Source organism: Lontra canadensis, unplaced genomic scaffold (genome assembly GCF_010015895.1).
Source record: "Lontra canadensis isolate GAN:19392208 unplaced genomic scaffold, GSC_riverotter_1.0 scaffold41, whole genome shotgun sequence".
Lineage (NCBI taxonomy): Eukaryota > Metazoa > Chordata > Mammalia > Carnivora > Mustelidae > Lontra > Lontra canadensis.
In genome coordinates this window covers 3909674-3917091 of record NW_022631035.1, presented here as the reverse complement: position 1 = coordinate 3917091, position 7418 = coordinate 3909674, and the positions used below count along the sequence as shown (strand labels likewise).

The 7418-nt window shown below is 54.8% G+C and overlaps 1 long non-coding RNA gene across 1 annotated transcript; it reads right to left on the bottom strand.

Moving 5' to 3' along the window:
- Positions 1 to 5019: 5019 nt before the first annotated feature.
- On the bottom strand, positions 5020 to 7192 carry LOC116875485. Its single transcript, XR_004384198.1, has 3 exons — positions 6713 to 7192; positions 5474 to 5851; positions 5020 to 5044 (listed from the first exon to the last, which is right to left on the bottom strand). It is a non-coding gene; the product is annotated as an uncharacterized LOC116875485 (long non-coding RNA).
- Between the last annotated feature and the right edge of the window lie 226 nt (positions 7193 to 7418).

Sequence of the window (7418 nt, the reverse complement as noted above, 5' to 3'; positions counted from 1 at the left end):
AAAAAAAAAAAAAAAAAGGGAAATCTCTTATCAGCGAGTTTTATGCTGATGACACGTTGAAATGACAATGTGCAGGGCGCCCTGGGTTGAATAAAATGTATTATTGAATTTCATTTCACCTCTTTCTTTTCACTGGTTGAGTGTGGCTCCTGGAACGTTCAAAATTCCAGATGTGGCTTGCATTATGCTTCCGTGAGGCTAGACGCACACTCCAGGCAGAGACCAGGCCTGGGCGTGGCGAAGACGGATGGGGAGCGGAAGAGGAAGGCCGGGTTCCTGCCTCGTGGTGGGGGGCGTCCTGCACACACAAGCATCTGTGCCAGCCAGCACCTCCGGGGGATTGTCAGTGTTTAGCAAGCCTGGTGCTCAGACGAGGCTGCGGAGACACACACTCCGCTTTACGAATAGATATTCAGTGATGACCTTGGGGATAGACAGGTACAGGGAGCCAGGGCCCCCCGAGTCCCCCCTTGGAAGGGAACGAGGATGACCTCAGCAGGGAGCAGACGGTGGGGGTCCACCCCGAACAATCAGCAGTGCCCCCCTGGGTGATGTTCAGATCTCCCCTGCCCGACACATCCTGAGTCTGTTCCGAGCCACTTCTGAAAATGCCCAGGTGATACGCATCAAGGAGAGGTAAGGCTGAGCCGAGGAACTTCCCGATGCCTCCTGGATGTTTTCCAGGCCCCCTACGACTAGAAGCCAATTTCCACCAGTGTCCGGAAAAGCACCTGGGTACCTGCCCTGTGACCGTGGGGACGTTTTTCCATCGGCGTCGTCCTGGGTCTGACTCGTGCACAATTGAAGAATAAACACGTTCTAGGACCCGGGGGTGGGGGGCAGAGCATGCGGGTGCCCGGAGGGCCCGGGGAGCAGCCTGCGGGCTACCATCCCCTCCTGCCGAGGGATTTGCCTGGCAGACTTCTTGGAGCATCCCTGCTTGCTGGACTCTGCTGGAGGCTGAAGATACAAAGATAGGTGTGCCACCCGTCCGTAGGCATGTTAACCCGTTGTTCCAAATACATGGGTGAGTGACAGGAGGCCCACGAGCTACCTGGGGGCATTGAGCCCAACCTGAGGATTTGGAAATGTACATGGAGGAGAGGGAGAAGCCGATATCTCAGCCGTTTGAAAGGATGAATTCCAGGTGCACAAGAAAGTAGAGGCGGGGAGGACATTCTGGCCCAGGGCATTATATACGCAAGTCTCTGAGGCTTGTGGCAAAGTTAAAGGTGGGAGGAATGTGGCCAGGGATGGGGGCATGGTTTGCTGAGCTGGTTGGTTTTAGTGCCCTTTAAAGGTCGAGGCAGGGAGTGGCAGGAGACAAACGCTGGAATGGCTGAAGGGGGTGGGACAGAGGGGCCTTGAATGCCACACCCAAACATCCCCCTTTTCCCTGGAGACAATGGGGCCCCGATGAAGGGCTCTGAGCTGAGGCAGATGAGGTCAGATTCAGATTTTCCATCAAGTGTTCTGACAACTAGGGCTTGGAGTTGAATTAGCATGAAAGAGGCAAAGTTTGGTGCCTGAACTTGAACACTGGTGTTAAGAATGGAAAAGAGGCAGAGATCCAAGAAATATTTAAAAGATGTCATGGGTCAGGCTCGATGTCAGATTCAACGTGGGGGTCAAGGGAGACCACCTCAGGGGCATGGTGTGTCTCCCAGACGTTGGCTGTGATCTCCAGATAAAAGAAAATTGTAGGCGAGTCTCCAGCAAATCCTGGAAGCAGAGACAAGATCCGCCAATGACACGCCCTGGGCCCGAGCAGCCTTGCAGCTGCCCACCAGCCTCCTGCTCACTTCTTACCGCCTGGATGGCCCAGGATACAGGGGTGACTGCCAGCAGCAGGTCAAATGCAGCTAAGCACCTAAATCAAGACCTGACTGTAAGGATGATTAAGTTGAAGCATCTCATCGATTTCATGCGAGGGGTGGGGCCGCCGGATAGCGCTTCCCAAAACTCACAGTGTGCCCAGCCTCAAGACAGCCCCCTGCGACGTCTGGCTGGGTCTAATTTAAGTACGTAAATTTAATGGTTCAGTAAGTAAAATTGCCTTTATTGTTTGGAATACTTGTGCAATAATTTATGGGCTCGGCTGGTTCATTCGATGGGTCTCTGTGATGGAGTAGGTGATGGCCGCGGAGTGGCTATTTATATAAAGAACTCAGGAAAAGTGTGCAGAAAAATTCAGCCCCGCCATCCCGACCATCATATTCCCAGCCTGCGAGAGCAGACCGGTCGGTGGCTAGCTGCAAACAGCCAGGGCGGCCGCAGCCCCAGACACTCGGGAGGGTCAGCGGGCAGGAGCTGGATGCCTGGGTTTGAAGATGCCTTCAGGGGCGCCTGGGTGGCTCGGTCGGTGAAGCATCTGCCTTCAGCTCAGGTCACAATCCCAGGGTCCTGGGATGGAGCCCCAACGCAGGCTCCCTGCTCAGCAGGAAGTCTGCTTCTCCCTCTGCCTCTGTCCCTGCTCATGCTCTGTTTCACGTTCTCTCTCTCTCAAATAAATTAAAAAATAATAATAATAAAAGATGCACTCAGTACAACCAGCACACAGATGTTAGGGAGAACTGGGAGCACTCTGAACGGGCAGGAGTCTAGGCATTTTAAAGTCCCCCCCACCACCTGCTTTCGGACCCAGCCCTGCATGTTGGTCTTCCTCCTCTCCCAACACGCACTGCTCGCCTTGCGGAGCAGGGGGTAACGGTGAGCATTGGGGGAGGCAGTGCAGAGACAGACCCGCAGATGAGCGGAGCAGGGGCCCCGCCCTGGGGCAGAGGTCAGCCGGAACCCCAGGAGGAGGGTCCACGGGGTTCCAGTTTCTGGGCCTCACAGTGGAAGGTGCCGATGTGTAGCGATGAGAAGACATGTCTAGGAGGCAGGGGCTCCACGTTTTTCTGAGTTCAAGGATTTAGGACGCGGGAAGCCCATTCAGGTAGAAACTTGATCCTCCTTCTGTTTGCCCAAGTTAACTGCAGAGTACGCCTGAGCACATGCCAGCCAATGGCAAAGAGAGGGTGACAAGAGGATGGCAGGCCAGCTTGGGCCACCCATCCATTTCTTAGTAGTCCCTGTCCTCAGCCCTCCTTCCACCTACCCTGTCCTCTTGGAGAAGCCACCCCCCAAAAGAGCCAGTATCAAACCCTTGGTCCGAAGAGAACCACTTCTCACTCTGAAGGAAGGGTAGAGAGTGAGTAAGGGGGGCTGACACGCTCCCCCCCCACCGCTGCACTCAGCTCCAGCCGCAGCTACCCTCTCCAGAACTGACTGCCCCTCCTCTTCCAGATGCTGGTGCCCTCCCTCAGCGGGTTTCAGCGCACCCCCTCCCCCATGAGTGTCCCCATCAGGGTGGGAATAAAGCAGCATGGCCACATCTCGATTTTCCAAGGCTGGTGATCCACTTTGGGGATTATCTAAAGCCCATGGTTGCTTCTAGACCAGTATGACTGCACCCAATGACCCTCCCGCCCCCCCCCCCCGGGGGGGACACTCAAAGGGGAAGTCTACTCCTGCGACTCAGCCTGGAAGAAACGCCTTTTGGAGAGGAACTCAGATGTCTGTGAAAACTGGGTGCTGCCGCCGCGAGATAAGCTCCCACAATTCTGTACCACGCACCTTGCTGGTCCGTTAATAGGATAAGAACTCTGCTAAAATTAAGCTGCCTCCATATTTGTTTCCGGTTCACTTCTCCCTGTGGGGATACGCCCCCCCCAAAACAGACTGATAATTACAAACCACTCCTACCCCCATTAACAGTGACGGGGACTGCGGATGCCCACCGAGGGCTCGCCACGCGCCCAGCACTGAGTCAGCTCAGGAGATGGAAATCCATGGAGACAGAAAGACAGAACCCACAGGCTGTGGTAGGGTCCCCAGGGAGGGGGCTCTGAGGCTAGGATCGGAGTGCAAGTCATTTAATCAAGAGGGGAGCACAGGAGGCACCTACGGGGAGTGGGGAAGGGATGTGCAGACTGGAGGCAGGTGAATCAGGTACCTCGTTCCTACAGTTATCACTGAGGGCAAATGGAGCTCCAGCCCAGCAGCAAATTCTGGGACCCAGAGTGACCCGACCAGGAGGCTGCGAGGTTATCCACCAACTCCCTGGCACCCTTGGTAGGGGGCTGCTCCCTGGGGCATAGCTGATGGGCACTTCTGGCCTCCGCCTCTTCCTAGAGGGACCCCAACTTGGGCAGGCGGCCCCAATGCAAGAGCAAACAGAAGTCAATGTCATGGGGCTCTGGGTGGGCACCAACAGGGTCTGCCACGCCATTTTGAGAGGAAATTACTTGCCAAGGCCACGCACCTGATAGCAGATAGAGGCTCTTCTCCGAAGCTCAACCATCCCCCGGCCCCACCAGGTTGACCACGCCGAAGGATCCCCTGTCCGCGATGCCCCCGGTGGGTTTCCCACGACACCCAGCTCCCAGGTCAAGGGACACAGCGGCTCTCCTGCTAACGCTCCCCTGCTCCATTGCGGAATGCCACAGAATGATGCCACAGCACCAAGGTGAAAGGCCAAGGCCATGGCAAGAACCCAACCTTGAAAACGCTTTTTTTTTTCCATTGACATGAAGAAGGCCGACTGAGAAAAGTGTCAGCTGACGAGCATGGGAGAGGATGGTGAGAACCGGAAGCTCTTGCCTGCTGCTGGGGAACGTGGGGGTGCGGCCGTCGGCAAAACCAATCTGGTGGCTCTCAGTGAGCTAACCCCCGAACCACCGAATGACCCAGCAATTCCACTCCTAGAAATAGACCCTCAAAGAATCGAAAATGGGTATTCAAAAAAATCTTGAATACAGACATTCACAGCAATACAGCCCAAGATGGAAATGACCCAAAGGTCTGACCTCGAAAGCATAGATAAGCCGAGTGTGGTGAATCCATACGCCGGGGTGTTATTTCTTCAACCCTGGGAAGAACGGAGTTCGGGTTCATGCTGCTGCATGGACGGACTTTGGCTCCGTGATGGGAAGTAAGAAGCCAAACACCAAAGGCCACATGTTGTATGATCCCATGTGCATGACAGGTGCAGACGGGAAATCTGCAGAGACAGAAAGTACATGAGCGGTTGCCAGGACCAGAATGAGAAGGAATGGGGCGTATCTGCTTCTTGTGGGGTTTCCTCTCGAGGGGATGAAAACATTTTCAAGCAGGTGATGGTGATGGCTGCACCACATCGTGAGTGTTCTAAAATACCACTGAATTGTATTTAAAATCGTTAAAATGGTAATTTTGTGAAATGTATTTTACCACAGTAAAAAAGAAAGAGCCACCCACCCCAGAAGGAGGAAGAAGCGATAATGAAATTAGAAGCATCCATTGCACATAATTCATAAGGGTACTTGCAAAACATGTGAGAAGTCAGGACTCCTTTTCAGTGCAGAAAGGAGCCCAGGGACAAACCCAAACCAATAATAATAAAATAATAAGACCTAACAGCTGTGGGAATAAAATCATCTCTTCAACTCACATGTGGATAATTGAGAGTTAACTCTTAATAAAATAATAAAACGCAGGAGCAGTGGGAATAAAAATGACGTCCTTAGCCATCTCCCAGAGACCACATTCCTAAAATAATGACTCCCCTTTTTATCTCCTTCATTTTATTGTGCAAGATGTAATATAGCCGGGCCGTTCCCCAACTTCCAGGGGAAGGGAATTGTCAATCAAGATGAAAAATGTCATAATTTAAGTCTGTCCCTGCCTGACGAGAGGGTCCATATGGTCTTTAAGTGAGGCACGTGCAGGGGGCACATGGAGCTATGATTGACACGGTCACAGGCAGATCTGCCTCCTCCTCGACCTTCAGGGACACGTGGACGGTCACCTGGAAGTGTCCCTGCAAGCCCTGGAAACAGAAGGAAGAAAGGAGCATGGTGACGCCTGGCAGACCCCGGGAGGAGATCGGCGATGTAAGAACACAGAAAATAACGGATTTCCCTTTTTCTCCCCTGCTGCTGCCTGAAGCCGGACTCTTTAGAGCAAATCATGCAGTCTGCAAGTCTGGGGGTGTGGGGGGGTGTCAGTCACATCTGGTTGTGTTATTGTTGTGTTGCTGTGTTGTTTTCTCTTCTGTTGGGAAGTTTTGTTGGCGAGGAGGCTTGCGAGAGACCAGGCACTAAAGGGTCGCGTGTAGTCAAGCTTGCACCTGTGCTCAACCAGAGCTCAAGGACACACTGTACCCCTTGGGCCACAAGGCGATGTCCTTTCAGTCAGAGACACCCCGGGTGAGAGACATCCTTGAAGCAGGACGTCCCCAGTGTTTCTGGTGTCCAGCCTCACGGACGACGGGCGAAGCCTCCTTGGAGGCTCCCCCAGATAACCCAGCACGAGACGGGGAGACTCTCCTCGGCCCCTTCCTGGATCCCCTGTGTGGGGCTTCAGCTTCTCAGAATGAAAAGAAACCAGTCCTGGTTCCTCCTTCTTTGGAGCCTGCCACCCCCCTCCACCCCCTGTTGTTTTTTTATTTTAAATGACCCCATCTGAACAGCAATGCAAGCACCCAACCGGGGCAGCAGCCCGTCTCGCCCCCACTCTCTCTGGGTCCGCTGGCCCCGGGGAGGCGGCGGAGTTTCTCCTGGGAGATCGGAATATTGGGGAGGCTCCAGGAATTTCTGAGGACGGCAGCAGGAGCTTGCAGACCGCGCATGCCCGCCACCCACACACACACTCTCGCGCGCTCTCCCTCCTCTCGGGAGCCCCCACACACCTCATTGGCATCCAGTCCCATTAACTGATGGCTTCTCCCACCCTAATATTCTAGGCTGTTCGGCAAACCTCCTTCTTTTGTTTCCACTTGCCGCCGCCGTCCTTCCGAGAGAGGCCTGTTTTGATTAATAAGAATGTTCCGCCTGAGCCGCTTTCCCAGCCGTTCTAAAGGGCAGCTCCTCTTTCGGGCAGAGGCATTGATCCGCTGATGGAAGGCGAGCCCGGGGATCAATACAGAGGGCAGGAGGAACGGATTCCAGGGTCTTTGGACGGCCAAGATCTGATATCTTTCTTCTCCCCTGAACCTCCCCGCTCTCCTGAGCTTCAAACGGGCAGCGGGAGGGGATTCTAGGATGCGTTGCCCTGTGCCCAAAGCCACCAAGTTACCTCTGAAACAATGTGATAATCAGCTGGGCAGGGCAGGGCAGGGCAGGGAGGGCAGCCTCCAGCTCCATCCATCCTGCTCATGCTGTTGGGCGGCCGCCCCCTCCTCTCCACCCCTCCAGGCCCCTGCTCTGGGCTGGGGGGCAGCCCCTCGCTTCAGAAACCAGCCTCTCTGCCCACGAGCTGGCCTGGGCCAGGGCACCCACCAGGGGTGGCAGCAGGGTGAGCACCGAGGTCCCCTCCAGCCCTCCCTCCCCTCCCCCTCCCCTCCTTCCCTCTCCCCTCCCTCCACCCCACCCCTTCTTTCCTCTCCCCAGATCTGC